Source organism: Telopea speciosissima, chromosome 8, assembly GCF_018873765.1.
Source record: "Telopea speciosissima isolate NSW1024214 ecotype Mountain lineage chromosome 8, Tspe_v1, whole genome shotgun sequence".
Classification (NCBI taxonomy): Eukaryota; Viridiplantae; Streptophyta; class Magnoliopsida; order Proteales; family Proteaceae; genus Telopea; species Telopea speciosissima.
In genome coordinates this window covers 59,921,043-59,937,910 of record NC_057923.1, presented here as the reverse complement: position 1 = coordinate 59,937,910, position 16,868 = coordinate 59,921,043, and positions in this window count along the sequence as shown.

Genomic DNA, 16,868 nt, shown 5'->3' with positions numbered 1-16,868 from the left:
TCGCCTATTAAAGTAATTGGGTACTTTGACACAGGATGTTCAATGACCATTTTAGCCCCTCATGTTCTACCCTCTCGATACTGGAAACCTCATAAGCAGTACTTCACTGCTGCTGATGGACAAACTTTCTCGGTGGACCTTATTTCCAAAGGCCCTGTCCGTTTCAAGATTTTCCCTTCTCTTACCCTTAGTCATACTGTTTTAGGATCCTCTCTCCCAGGTCGTGATGCCCTCATAGGTTTTGACCTACTCTGCCGTTTACCTCATCTTCGATGGAGTATTCATGGTCTCAGCCATAAGAAAAGTTTCCTCCCCTGGACTACTGTTTCCAATTTATTACTAACATCTCCTCTTGCAGATATCAAGCAGCAACTTTTCTCCCAATGCAGTGCTGAGTCCCACATTGAATTCCTCACCAAGTGTGATCACCCTCTCTGGCAGAATCCTAATTTCTTCATCAGGCTCCCATTTAAGAAAAATGAAGATGCAAACCCGACCAAGGCCAGCCATTCTGGCATGAAGCCAGAACATCTCACTAGTGCATGGCAAGAAGTCACTCTCTTACAGGCCCAACACCTCATAGAGAAGACATCTTCCCCTTGGGCATGTGAAGCCTTCTACGTCAACAAGCGAGCTGAGCAAACGCGTGGCAAACTTAGATTGGTCATAAATTATCAGCCCCTCAATGCCTTCTTGGCTGATGATCAGGTCCCACTGCTGACGCGCCCTGCACTTCTGCTCCAGCTCTCCAAAGCTACTCTCTTTAGCAAGTTTGACTTGAAGGCCGGTTTTTGGCAACTTGGCATTCATCCAGATGATCGTGCCAAAATAGGTTTCTGCATCCCTGGTGGACACTTCCAGTGGACTGTCTTACCTTTCGGACTTAAAGTTGCCCCTTCATTATTCCAGCAAGCTATGCTCCAGGTCTATGAGCCTATTCAGGATCACGCTCTCATTTACATTGATGATATCCTACTCTTCTCCGAAACTGAAGAAGCCCATGCTGAACTCCTCCAAAAGTTCCTTTCAGTCACTTTGCAATACGGAGTCATGCTCTCTCCCTCGAAAATGGAAGTTGCAGTCCAGACTGTGAATTTTCTCGGTGTCACCATCACCAATGGCAGTTTCCAGCTTCAGCCTCATATCGGACGCTCTCTTCTTGATTTCTCGATGGTCCTCTCACTCGGCAAAGAATTACGCTAGCTTCGATTGTAAATTATATGACAGAGTTTCTTCCCAACCGATCCAGCTTTACTAGTCATCTTCATCGATCGCTCAAGAAGGATCCTCCTCCTTGGTCTTCAGTTCACACCAAAGCAGTCCAGGCTCTAAAGCAACTCGCACAAGCTCTCCCAACCTTGCAGATTCCCTCTACCGCTTACGGATCTTGCAGCTGATGCAAGCGACACCCAATGGGGTGCAGCTTCTCCTTGAAGAAGCCCGGATCGGGGCGATGGAATTTCAGGATACCGCAGTGGTGCATTCAAACCCTCTGAACAGCATTATCACTCCACCTTCAAAGAAATTCTGGCAAAGACGTCAAGGAATAGAAAAGTTCCAGTTCTTCTTGGTGGGACACACTTTTCAGGTCGAAATGGATATGACCTCCTTCCCACGAATGCTACAATTCAAGCAGAAGCACCTTCCAGAATCTCAACTGTTACGATGGGCACAATGGTTCTCTCAGTGGTCGTTCAAAGTCAAACATATCAAGGGTAAAGACAATGTCTTGGCTGATTTCCTTTCACGAACACAGCCTCCTGTTTCCTCCTCCATCCCTGTCTTGTGCATGCCTTTAACCCCCAGCGCATCCTCCTCCTCCACTCCCCCTCCTATTGACCCTCTGACCTCTTTACTTCCAGCTCTTCCTCCACCCTTACTGTGTGAAATCTCCCTCAGAACCTTACAAGCCAATAGTATCTCCACATACCAGTCAGTCCTTACCTCCATCGTCCACAAGAATAGTCTTCAATATGACTGGGTTGTCTGTCATCCAGATTACCCTTTCCTCATCCCTTTCACCATTAACCCTGCTCTCTTTGACAAAGGTTGTGTTGTGTTCTTCTGGCATTTACTTGCAGTCCATTGGATTGCAATGACTTTTAACCATCACACCCTTCACCATTATCTCAGGACAGTCTCCACCGTTTTTGCTAACCCTACAGGAAATTACTATTTCCGTCTTCAACGTCCTCAATGTTTAGCCCGTTTCCTCCGTCTCTTTGCCCCTATCCCCCAATGGCTATCTATGCTCGAAAGTCTTGACGATCTCCCCTTCGTCACTTGCATCTTTCACCGTCCCCCAGACTTCATACACCATGATCTTGTCTCTCCCCCTATTCTAGAACACCATCTAGTGGCCTATGACCCTATCTTCTTTCTCCATGGAACCAGCCAAGAAGATCTCTTCACCCACCGTGATGACTCAGAAGCCACCAAAGAAAAATGGTTTGCTTTCATGAATACCATGTGCGCCCACAATAACATCGACCCTGACACTCTGCCAGCCTGTCTTCTCCAAAGCACCAGTACTGCCTGGGAAGTCAACAATCAACTTCAGCATCCCGTCATCCACCGCCTCATGCGTGAACACGTGGAATTTGAGATTGATCATGCTCTTGACTTTTTCATCCCGTACTCCAGCGATAGTGGGCCTGAGACAGACTAAAAGTCTTAAAGTAACTATGGTTGTATTTAAAGTAACTGCAGTTTGTTGTAAAGTAACTATGGTTTGTCATTAAGTCTTAAAGTAACTAGAGTTTGTTTGTTTATTCCTCGGTTGTAATAGTGTACAAGTTGTAATAGTGTGCGTGCCTCTCAGCCTATAAGTAAGGCTCTTTTCATTGTAAAAAACCGGACTCCTTTTGGTTGAAATCCTCATGGTCGATCCTGAGAATCCAAGAATTGGGTCTTTATTACCACTAAATCAGTTTCACCCAAAAGATCTCTATCTTGAATTTTCTAATACGTTTCATTATAATTGCGAACCGGAAGAGTATGGGGTGGTTATGTCTCCCCGGAAGTTGGCTCAAGTAATTTTACTACTTTCTACTGGATTGGGTTTCATCCTATCAGTCCAGAGAATCCAAGAACTGGGCCGAAATTTCCTATAAATTAGTTTCACCTTTAGATCTGTATCTCCCTTTTCTAGAACACATCATTATAATGGCGATCCAGATGAGTATGGCGAAAGTTATTACGCCTGGATGTTGGCCCTAAGAATTTTAATACTTTCTGTTGGAACGAGTCTCATTCTTTCGGTCAACAGAATCCAAGAATTGGGCCGACATTTTCTCTAAATTAATTTCACCTACAGATCTTTCTCCCATTTTCGAAACACATTCTAATGGCTAACCGAACGATTATGGGCACAATTATTCCGCCCAGAAGTTGGCCCTAAAAATTTTAATACTTTCTTTTGGATTGGGTCTCATTCTGTTGGTCCAGAGAACCCAAGAACTAGGCCGATATTTCCTCTAAATTAGTTTCACCTACAGATCTCTATCTCCCATTTCCGTAAACTTATTATTATAATAGCGAATTCGACAAATATGGGCAAAGTTAATCAGTCCGGAAGTTGGCTTTAGGAATTTTTTTATTTTCAGTTAGATTGGGTCTCATTTTGTCGGTCTTGAGAATCCAAGAACTGGGCCGATATTACCTCTAAATCAGTTTCACCTAAAGATCTTTATCTTTAATTTTTTAATACGTTTAATTATAATTGCGAACTTGAAGAGTATGGGTTAATTAATTCTGCCCGGAAGTTGGCTGAAGGAATTTCTTTATGTTCAGCTTGATTGGGTCTTATTCTGTCGGTCTAGAGAATCTAAGAACTAGGCTGATATTTCCTCTTAATCAGTTTCACCAAAATATCTCTATCTCCCATTTTCGAACATGTATCATTATAATTGCAAACCGGATTAATATGGGAAAATTTATTCCTCTAAAAAGTTAGCTTAAGGTTTTTTAATACTTTCTGCTAGATTGGGTCTCATTCTGTCGGTCCGGAGAATCCCAGAGCTGGCTGATGTTTCCTCTAAATCAATTTAAGTTAGAACTGGCCCTAAGAATTTGAGTATTTTCTACTGGAATGGGTCTCATTCTTTCGGTCGAGAGAATCCAAGAACTGGGCCGATATTTCCACTAAATTAGTTTCACCTTTAATGGCTAACCGAACAAGTATGGGCGTAGTTACTCTACCTGGAAGTTGGCCCTTAGAATTTTAGTACTTGTATGGGCAAAGTTATTATGCCTGGAAGTTGGCCCTAAGAATTTTAGTACTTTCTGTTTGAATGGGTCTCATTCTTTCGATTGAGAGAATCCAAGAACTGGGCCGATATTTCCTCTAATTTAGTTTCACCTCTAATGGTTAACCGAACGAGTATGGGCGAAGTTACTCTGCCTAGAAGTTGGCCCTCAAAATTTTAGTAGTTTCTTTTGGATTGGGTCTCATTCTGTCAGTCCAGAGAATCCAAGAACTGGGCTGATATTTCCTCTAAATTAGTTTCACCTACGGATATCTATCTCCCATTTTCGTAAATTTATTATTATAATATCGAACCCGACAAATAAAGGCAAAGTTAATCAGCCCGGAAGTTGGTCTAGGAAGTTCATTACTTTCAGTTAGATTGGTCCTTAGAATCCAAGAACTGGGCCGATATTACCTCTAAATCAGTTGCACCTAAGATCTCTATCTTGAATTTTCGAATACGTTTCATTATAATTGCGAACCGGAAGAGTATGGGCTGATTAATTCACCTAAAGATCTTTGTCTTGAAATTTCGAATACGTTTCATTATAATTGCGAACCGGAAGAGTATGGGCTGATTAATTCACCTAAAGATCTTTGTCTTGAAATTTCGAATACGTTTCATTATAATTGCGAACCAGAAGAGTATGGCCTGATTAATTCTCCCTGGAAGTTGGCTCAAGAAATTTTACTGGATTAGGTCTTATTCTGTCGGTCCAGAGAATCCAAAAACTGGTTCGAAATTTCTTATAAATTAGTTTCACCATCAGATCTCTATCTCGTTTTTCTAAAACACATCATTATAATGGCGATCCAGACGAGTATGGCCAAAGTTATTACATCATTATAATGGCGATCCTATTGGATTGGGACTCATTCTGTCAGTCTAGAAAATCCAAGAACTTGGCCGATATTTCCTCTAAATCTTTTTCACTTGTAGATCTCTATCTCCCATTTCCGTAAACATATTATTATAATAGCGAACCGGACAAGTATGGGCAAAGTTAATTGGCCCGGAAGTTTGATCAAGGATTTTTAGTACTTTCAGCTAGATTGGGTATCATTCTGTCGGTCCAGAGAATCGAAGAACTCGGCCAATATTACCTCTAAATCAGTTTCACCTACCGATCTCTATCTTTCATTTTTGAAAACATGTCATTATAATGGCAAACCGGACAACTATGGGCAAAGTTATTCCGCCCGGAAGTTGGCCCAAAGAATTTTAGTACTTTCCCTAGCTTGGTAGCCAAACCTTCAATTTGTGGATGTCAACAATTCTTCAGCACGTGGAACTTTCTCAAAACAATCTCTAACATTTACCGTATCAATAACAACATTTGCTCTATTGATGTCAGGATGTAAGCGCAATCTGAGCAGAGATAAATCTTGTATATCCTTCCCCCTAATCCCAATATGAGAGGAGAGAGAATCAAATTGCTACATGTACTCTGCAACTGATAAATTCCTTTGGCGAAGAGAATAGAATTTGTCTTGTAATTGAGCTTTGAAAGTAGGTTGCTTTTAATTGTATCTCAATTCCATTGCCGCATCTCCTTGTTCATCCAACCCTATATATCTTTTTGTCCCAAAGCTTTTAAATATTTGATATGTGGTCTTCTCACCCTACCGGTCCAAGCTTTTTCTTCTCCTCTTATAGCCTTTGCAAGGTAGCTTAGAAATAGTAAAAGTGCTTTCAAGGATTGGAAGATCCACTCCTTTTGTAATCTCTCTCAGCGGGCTTTGGACTATAAGGACAAGCTCTCCGCCATTCAGATTCGCGTCCAATCTGACTATCTTAATGCCCCTCAGGAGGATGAAGAAAAAGTGGTTTCCTTTAAGCTCTCATCTCTGCTCTCCCAAGAGGAAAGTTTCTTAAGGTAGAAATCCATTATCAAATGGCTGGAATTAGGGGATTCTAATACTGCTTATTTCAACTCTATTTTGCATCTTACAATTTCAGATGTGTCTACAACAGTTCACTAGGTTAAGGATATCAAAGACTTGGCTTCCGGTTACTTTAAAGTGGTTCTTCGATGGATTCTAGGCCAATCCCAGATCCTTTGCTCAATAAATTTATCCCCAATGAATCCTTTCTTCTTTGCAGTCTATCCCATCTGAAGATGAAATTGTGGCAGCTATTTGGTCTCTCAAAACTGACAGAGCTCCCGAGCCTGATGGTTTTAGTTAGGGGTTCTTTCTTGCTTTTTGGGACATTATCAGCGGGGATCTTGTTATGTTTTAGAGTATTAGAAGAAGAGAGAAAAACTCTAAAAGAGCAAACACGAGTTTGGGTTGTTGAGTTATGTCTCAAACTAGAGACCAACTAGTTTATATTGTAAAGAATAGATAATTACACAGAGGTCCCTGGCCTTATACAAATATTATAAATAACATATAAAAGATGTGGTTATATACAAATATACCCCTGACTACTATTCTTAACAGATCTTATTACTGCTATCAGGAGTTTCTTCTTCAATCCCAGTCATGAATAGGAGTAATAAACTCGAGTCTCCATTGCTAACAACCTATCATCGATGCTCCTCTGATTTTCAGTAATCTTATTACTCAGTTGTTTGAACATCTCCATCATAATAGCCATCAGATTTGGTGGACTCGGCAACCCAGAAAAGTTGTTCCTTGCCATGCTATTATACCACTTAATGTATAACAAATTTGAAAGCTTCAAACAATCCCAGAAACTGGACCTTAAATCAGGAATTAAGTCACACATAAGGGAAACTCAGGTTGTAATAAGACTGATGGTTAAGGGTATGAAGCAGAATAGAAGAAAACCAGAATAACAACAGTTTAGGGATTGGAACAGAACAAGGATATATGGATATAGGTCTGAACAAGGTAGAAAAGGTCAACACCAAAGGTCTCTATGCAGTCAGCAGATTGAATCCTTCCAACCGATTTCATAAACAAGGCTGAAATTGCAGGAATCAATCTCAGGAACAAGTTGAGGGAGAAAAGGTGATAACAACAGATCCAATAGTCCAACGGACTAGAAAATTGGATCGAGTGCTCCTCTCACAGAGAATGAAGTATGACCAGACGAGGGGAGAATTGATGGTGGGATGTGGCTGGGGATTGAGGCTATGGAATTAGAAAGGGCCAGAATTAAAAACTAACTAGAATTTGAGGTCTGAACTTGTAACAGTGGAGATCGATTGTTGAAGACAACCTTCTAACAACTTTAGAGCAATGTAGGGATGAAGAACACAAGTAGATATCAGCCTCCCGGACTTCCCACCGCAAGGAGTCGAATGGATCCAACACTAGCCCCTTCCTCCTCTGATCACAAACCAAGGAATATCCATAGGAGAGCAAAGAAGGCATGCGAACAGCTGCAAGGGTTGAAGTAAAAATTGTCGGCTATCTTCTGCCTTCTTGGGTCGCTTTATAGATTGGTAGAGGAAGCAACAAGGAACCAAAATTATAATGTTCCCAAAATAGGAAGTTTCCAATCGGTCCCCCATTGCTTGGAGTACAAGGCACAGTCAGTATCTAGACTGATGTGAACTAATTGCTGACAATTACTAATATAAAAGTAAAAATTGGAAGTTACTAACTTCAACTAGACCAGCTGGACCACTACTTAAATTGAACCAACCGGTTCATACAAGGACATAAGGAATTATAACAAACCAAGGCAAAATCCTGTCTGGTAGGCAACATCCTTCTTCTGCTTCTTTCTTGAATTCACCTTCAGTTTTGCATCACTCCCTGCCAATGGTTATTCATTGAATGGAGAAAAAAAAGAAAGAATGGGCAGGGTTGAATAGTGTCTCGTAACTGAAGGTGGAAACACTCAACACTCTTTATGCTGTGCTCCATATCAAATACTGGGTAGAATGGATATTGTGCTGATTATTATTATTTTTTTACATGGTCTGTCTTACAGAGGACAGGTTTATGTCTCTGCAAGGGAACCCTACATGGTAAGAGGAAGGTTGAAGTGTTAGTGCTAAAGAATTGCTACTTAGTGTACTTGTGATTTTTTTTATTCTCATCCATAAGGAGGACGCTTTCATTTCACTATGGGCAGAATTGAATTTCTTTGAAGCTATTGTTGATCCATTGTTTATCCTGTGGCAATTCAGTCTGGTTGCTTCTTATGTTTCATCATTTCTTTTGCCATTTTAAAATGAGCTGATTGACCACGGATCAGCTGAAGAGTAGACAATTTTTTGGGATTTCATTGTCAATGTTGTTGGACCTCAGCTTTAGACTTTTCCTTCTCAACCATAAGGAGGAGGGAGGACCTCGGTTCAATGGCAAGGTTGCTCCATTGCGACCTAGTAGGTTTGAGTCAGGAAACAGCCTCTCTGCGAATCGGGGGTAAGGCTGTGTACATTATGACCCTCCCCGGACTCCGTAGTGGCGGGAGCCTTGTACACTTGGTTACAGTCTCTACTTAAAGTAAAGTGTTATATACTGGGCCTAATTTGAAGTTTCAGGTAACAATGTTTTCTCTTGTAAATCTCCACATGTTATAGATTCAGATGGTACATAACATGTGGCCAAGACAAAAATGAGAGAAACTCACTACTGAACTTGATAGATATATCCATCAAGGTTTGAGATTTTGTTTTTAATGTAAGACTAGAACCTGAAAAAAGCCTAATCCCAGGCAGGATCACAAATATAGGTTCAACCAGCAGTGAAGTAAGGGAAGTAGTAAAGAACTCACAAACCAGCAGCAATAGGGCCCTGGATGAGGGGAAAACTCAAAAACTTGATGCAACTCTGATCAGCCAAATAACAGCGATCGATCTTGCCTATCAAGGTCCTGAAACCCTAGTTGGGTGAAATTGATGTGGTTGATCTGAAAGTGAAATAATGATCGGATGATGTTGCAATTTAGAAGCAGCAGTTGTTGATGAATTCCCAAGAGATTGCTGAGGGAAATTTATAAGAAATCCAAGAAAAACCCTGGAAGATCTGAGAAGTAATTTTGACCGATTTAGGGTTTTGAAAACCCGAAAAGTTTGAGATCAATATGGTGGAGAACTCTCTAATCTTCAGCAGCTTGTTGTTGATGATTGAAGGATGCACGTAACCCAACAATAGTGCAGCAACAGTAGTCGGCAGCTTCACAAATTGATGGAAGGATAATGGATCGATTACGGAAGAATGGGGAAGGGAATGGGCATCTCACACTAGGCCTCTCAGCTATACTCTCTCAGGATTTCAACAATTGATCAAAGCAAAATTATATATTCATTCAATTGTGGGCTCTCAAGAGCTGATAATAATGTTTATATAGCCTAATGGCTGTGATGCAGAGCTGAAGCACTACATCCGCAAAAAGAAGAAGAATAAGTAGTCCCAAGTGTCTAAGTAGTTTAGTAGGGAAGCTTATGTATAGTAAACTCCCATCCTTAGTTTTATTTCCATAGTTTTATGCTTAGTTTTTATTTTATGACTTAAATTGAACTGGTCCAAAGCTGGTTGGACCAGTGAGTCAATTTAAGTGATTTTAGAATATTCCTTAGGATAGCATCTTTTTAATTTTAAGTTGTAATTAGGACTCCACCACTCTCCACGAATTTTAGAGAGGGAGTGTTATGTTTTAGACAGCCTAGGATTCCTACTCCTAGGCTGCATAGGAAAAAGGCCCTTTGGCCAATATAAATAAAGAAAAATTGTGAGGAGCTAATTACATCACAATTTTTTATTCCTCAAGCTGCTCTGCAACTTTGATCTTCCTTTGGAGAATTGTTTTGTGTCTGAACAAGGCTGGTGGGATTGTTGTTTGATCCAATCGACACCTTGCGGTGTGAAGCCCGGGTGGTTCTTCGAAGATCTACTTAAAGTTCTAGTTCAAGATTCAATTTTTATTCAAGTTTTCAACTTCCAACAAACTGCTGCAAAGATTTCTCTGCAACAACAGTGAGTTAGAAATATTCACCATCCCCACAATTCTTCTTCTAATGCTCTCAAATCCTTAACAATGCTCCCTTTTATTTTCACCATGGTTTGAAAACTCGTCTTGACCAGGTCAAGATTCTTGAAATCTCAGCACGACTTTTTTTTGGGGGGGGGGTTTCAGAATGATTTTTTGGTTGGCAGTTCGCCATAGTTGGGTCCAAAACTTTAAGGGAAGGTTGTTTTAGGCTTATTAAACACATTTAAATCTTCAAATTAAAAGAAAAAAAACACTCAATTTGGTGTTTTGGATTTGCACCTTTGGTTGGCAGTAAAGGCTGAACCCTTAATGTAATATTGCCTATTCTACACATTGTTCGAATGATATGACACATAATTGGCCAGATAAACAAGTAAATTATGCAATAATGGATGAAGTCACATAATATTGAATTATTGTTTAAGAAATAGTTAAAAGACTTAAAGTTTCTACTACAACCCACAAGATATAGTGAAGTGTCCACAATGCATATTACATAGACACCCAACCCAAGTATAATGAATAATACATAAGTCATAGACGCCTTACTACCCTAGTCTTCCACGTCTCAACTCCCAAGTCCCAACAATACAATGCTATGAGTACTAAGGAGGTCGAGAAGCTCGAGATCTCACCCAGTTTTTGAACTATGATTTTCACTTTTCCAACTTCAAAAACCTTTTCAGACCTATCCAGCCATCTACGAAACCCCAAAATTGGAGCACATAACCCCCTGCCCATAAGGAGAACTTGATCTCCTATGCTGCCCATTCCAACTATTAAAAACCCTAACATCCCCATCTCAAATCATTCCCCAAAACCCTAAAACTCCCATAGACCAAACCAACCATCAGAATCAGTCCAAACTTGGACCGAATCTCCCTCTCACCCTTAAGGAACCTCGATCCAAACCCCTGCCCTAAACTCCCATCCTAAACCCTAGATTCCCTCATTATTCTCTTTTCAAAAACCCTAAACCTAAGTTGCTGCCAAACCAAGTTACACCCTTATACCTATTAAAACTTAAAGTAACCTTCACTGGAAGACTCCTCTACATCAACTTGACCTAACCCTACCCTCAAACCCTAACCCTAATTTAACCAAAATCACCTATCTTAACCTAGCCGAACTATCCTGTTCATAGCAGATCCTGGTTATTGGCTTCTAGTTGGATCCCTTCCAATCTGTACATTAGGCTGAGACAAAATAGAAAGTAAAGTCTAACTAGGATTCCCAATTAGGAGTACAACTCAAATATAACTAGGAAACTAAATAAAAGTCTAGTAAAAATAAAACTTAACATCAGGCCACGATTTTTACTGCTGGTGTAGGGTAATCCCTTCACCTATCCCTACACCTATGGTGCTGCTGGTGTAGGGATCCCTACAGTTGTGGCTGTACTTTTGACATACAGCCTAGATGCATCAACTCCTCTAAGCCAACTTCCCAGGTGGAGCCCATATCACTGTTTTTGCCCTTTTCTTCATGGTTTCTTCTACGTCAGTTTTCAACCAAAATTCAACTGAAACTTTGCATGTTTTAGTTGGACATTTCGTTTGGACATTTGGGTGTTCAAATGGCCATATTTTGGCCCAAAACTTCAAGGAAACCCTAATTAAGCATTTGTATACATATTGGAACCTTTAGGTTGTAAAGAAACAAACCCAATATGGTAGTTTGGTTTCATAGGTAGTGCACGCCTATAGAGATAGCAATCAAAGATCTACCTCTACTGGAGATAACAAGTGTGCTCGTACACGGTGATGGGTACCTATGAGACACACCTCTTTAATGTCACGCGACTCTAGGGTCAATCTCTTTCAATTTGTACCTATTCTTTGCATACATTCTAATTTTTAAATCTAAGTTTAAGTCACTTGATCCTAAAGCTAAGTCACATTAGGTATATGTGTAGAATCCTAAACCCAATTTCTACGTTACACTAGCCTAAAGTGAAACACAAATATATTAAACTCGGTCAAATTGCACACATTATATAGAAAAAATGAAACTAGCTTATTTGGATCATTTGTTTGAAATGGAGCATTGGAGCCCAATTACATTGCATGGTAGGATCCCCAATCACGACATGTACACTCATGACCTAAAAAATTGACTAAATCTCTTCGCACATGTCATCACACTACCCTTTTTTATTTGGTTTGGATTTTGAAAGTGTTTCACTTTTAAATTGGAATGTAGGCCCGTATTCTTGTCTAAATATCGTACCGGCCGATGTTCAAACAGCCAAGAACTAGACACACCAACCATAGCTTGATGCCAAACTCATACCCAAATTAGGAAACCAACCTTTGGCTCATTGAATTTTTATAAAGACAAATGAATTTTGAAACAAAAAGCAGATTGGGTTCACATTCGAACCCAATTCAAAATTGAATCCAGGCTAGATTTAAGCCCTCAGAAATTTAAGGAGATGGGAATCTTCTAGCCAATGAGCCAACATCGAATCTAACCTATCCAAATTGAAGACTAATGGGCAAATATTTTTGGAAACACAAATGATTTATAAATCTGATAAAAAATAATCTGCATTTTGTATTTTGGAAAATCCAAATCCGCAACTTGTGAAAGCTCTAATCTGACCCACCTTTGAATAAGTCTGAACCTAAAAAAAAAAAATTTAACCGTACAACCTAACTGAAAATGTTGTCCAAAGAAGGTTAAAGTTTAGACGTAATCAGGGCCCTCCGTTCCAAGATTCGGATCATTACAAATCTGAGCCTTTCGTTCTAGGACAAGCATCGCAATCAGGGAATGACCTAGGATTTCAAAGAACCACTGTTACTGCAATGAGGAAGATGACAGCCATAGCGAAATTATCGCCAGGTGTAACACCCCGCATGCATGTCATGATTATTTATCATTATTATATTATATGTACTTGAATATTTTAATAATATTTGCATTGTAATGGGTGTGTGTAATTGTTATTTATCATTATTTTAATGATGTAGTTGTATACTTGTATTATTTTATTAATGTAAGTGAGCAGTGGCATAGTTGTAATTTTCGAGTAAGGCCAATGGCATGAAATTGTAAATTATTTAATGCTCAACATTCTGTTTTAATAGCTTTTTATATTATTTTAATGAGATGCAATATGTAATAGTATTGTTATGGCAAGTAAATTATTTTGTTAATACCATAGTACTATATCTCGCGATATATCGGTATCTCGGGCCTACTGAGATATCCGAAATATCCGAGATATCGCGAAATATGACCGAAATATTGCATTTTTTCTGCAATATTTCGGGGGTCCATCTCGGGGGGTATTTGGCCATATCTAGGCCTAAAACTTCATGGACAGCCTTATTTAAGCTTAATAAATACATTTAAACCATAAAATTGTAAAAATGTGAATTCAAATTGGTGTTTTGGGCTTGCACCCTTGATTGACATACGGTCGCCGACCCTAATGTATAAATAGTTAAATACACATAGATTAATGAAATCACAACTTAAGTTACAAATTACAAGTGCGAAACTGCTAATAGTAGTTGTTGTGCCTCCCTGGATCAATCCCACTCATCCTCGCTGGAGTCGACATCCATTGCTCTCTGTTTGAAGGACATATGTGGACCACGGTATAGAATCGGAGAAGAAACGAATATAGTCATCCACAAATGTCACATAAATGGAATCATCAACATACTGTAGGTAACCTATCCTAGGATATAAACTAGGGTTACCAATCGATCCAGTCAGTGAAGAAGATGATCCACTGTGATATGATGTTGGCGCCAGCGCAAGAGGCGATGGCATTGGCTACATGTATGGCTGGTGAGGTTGGTAGCTAGGTCCGCTAGGGTATGCAAAGATGTTATCTACAAAAGATGATCCAGTAATCCTGGGACTGGGACTGGTAGTCATAGTTCCCTACCCCACTAAACTGCCCATATGATGATGATCCATATCCATATCCACCGTAAGGTTGTGATGCACCATAATCCGATGCCAATGGAGTGGCATGTGTGTCAAAAGATGGGGCACGCCAATGTCCAGTCGGTCCTCCCTCCCTATCACCCATACTCAAACCACCAACAGAGTTAGATAGGTTATCAATGTCCATGTGATTAGGTTGCAACTGTGTTTGTCGACCCCTATACTTCCTGTTGTATGTATGTAGGGGGCCTCTCGAGGGTGGGGGTGCGGGGGCACGTGCTCCGTGGTCCGTATCTTGTGTGGCATGATCAAACTGTGTCTCTCCAGTGAATCGGAGTGGCTCTACAAGTGCCGTATCCTGGGCCTCCTGGCCTACCACATAACGCTCTTGCATGCCGTCAAATTCTTCACCAGCATCACCACCACCAACATCACCACCACCAGCATTACCACCACCAGCATCACCATCACCACCACCAGCATCACCATCATCATCATTTGAGGACTTAGACCAGTCTTCATCATCAGCAACATTGCCACCAGTGGGCTGGAATGGTATGGGTGAGGCTTCCCTTGCATGTATTTTTTTAAAACCAGAAAAAAAATAAAAAAAATACATATGGGAAAAAAATTTCGACACCGTGAGGCTATAGATCGGCCTCCGGTGTCTAACATATATTAATATCATCAACATCCAACAACATTTGTACAAAGTTTTTTTTTAAAAAAATAGTTTTAGAGAAATAGAATTTACCTTAAATAATGAAAATAGGCTTGGATGATGAGCTTAGATGACCCTCCGACGTCTTCCCGGCGACAAGGAGCTTCAACAATGCTTGGATGAGGCTTGGAAGGGAGGAAGAAAAGCAAAAAATGAGGAAGAAGAGAGAAAAATTGATTTTCAGCAGATCTCGGTCGAAATATCGACCAAGAGCTGCGAAATATGGTATAAAAGGGGCCTTAGTGTGACACTATTTGTCACTTTTTCAATATCTCGCGATATATCGTGAGATCTCGCGATATATCGTGAGATCCACGATATATCGTCAATATATCACGATATATCGACGAGATATTGTATTTTTTTGTTTCGGAAGTGTTTCGTATCTCGGACATGTCAAGATTTACGAAATATGGCGATATATCGCCGATATATCGCGAGATTTTATACCATGGTTAATACCCATGTATGCCTATGTTATTAAGGATATATGGTATAAGGTTTTTTTTTTATAATTTATACACTAAGTGAATAGAGAAGTAGGTGTGAATAGTCAAGTAGGAGGTGGGGTGGTCTGGTTTGGTCTGGTTTGTTTTGGTTTGGTTTGGCTGAACCAAATGGTTCAAATATGGATAACTATGGTTTGTTTGAATTTTGGAGATTCAAAGAAAGGCCAGCCACATGGCTGAGGAAAGAGGAGGTGGTCTATGAGGCTGTGCATGGGGAAGGAGGTGGTGGCTGTTCAAAGCCAGCCACATGGCTGAGGAAGAAGGGGGTGGCATATGAAGCTGTGCATGGTTAGTAGGAAGTGTTATGATAAGGTAAAGTCACAAAACATCATGGCTTGAGGTGTCATAAGGTGCTGAGTTGAGATTTAACTAAGTTTTGACTATGATTAACACTAGGTTGATGGGAGTTGGTAAGTATTAGACTAGCCCTAGTTAGGATTTATTAGGTTTATTAGGACATGTATAAAAGGTGAAATTAGAAGTTAACTGTTATATTCCCAGCAAGATAGAAACCGATTCTGCAGCTTGGGAGGAAGAAAAAGAAGAACAAAGAAGAAGATAAGAGGCTGAAGTTCAGAAGTGTGTTGGAACTGCATTATTGGCTGACTCATGGACTCAAACCATGTTTTGGGATGAAGTTTTATTGCTGAACTAAAAGGAATTAGAAAGAGATGAAGAGGATAGAGCTGCTGCTGGTTAACTCACTTGGGATCATAGGAAGTCTGGTTTGACAAAGGTAAGTCCAGCTACCTATTCATCTCTAGTTTAGCATTTTTGGTTTATGATCCTTGATGTAGGATGAGCCTTTGATAGGATATTTGATTGAGTTATTCCCTATTTTACATAGGGGATTAAAGGATTGGATTGCTGGAATTCTGATTTGAAGGAGGAATTGAAAGAACAGTTGAGTGAAGGGGTTTTAGAGTTTGGTCTGGAATCTTTTTTAGGTGAGTTATTTAATTCAAAATATGGATTGTTGGGTGCAATTGGGACTTGAAATGAACTATTAGTGAGGATTTTGGAATGGGGTTTAAGACCCAATTGAATGAGTTGATGGAACAAGTATCAAATCCCATTGAAAACCCTAGTGAATAGGGAAAAACCTCTGTCCTCAGATTCCCTCTTACCAGTAATCCCTGCAACTCCCTTGTTCTCTCGGTTCCTACTGGTTTGAATCCCATTGCCTCCTACAATCGGTGTCATCGTAGCTCCTCAGCATCCTGAAGTGTCATGTCCCGGCTTCTGGGGACTAAGGGGCAATCTCTCCCCCTGCTCTAATGAATTTCGGCCTTGTGTGGAACACTCGGGTTCTCAATTCCCCTTGTAAACATGCTGCCGTTCGATCCCATATCCACCATCTCCAAGCCACTTTCTGCTGCTTGCTTGAATCCCATGTCAAAGAACCAAATGCTGCCAGGATCTCCAACTCCATTGCTCCCGGCTGGTCTTTTTTATCCAATTATCCCCTCCATCCTGATGGCCGTATATGGGTGATGTAGGATCCCTCTAAAATCAAATTCTCCTTGGTTTCCTCTTCAGCCCAATTCATCCATTTAAGCTTCTCGG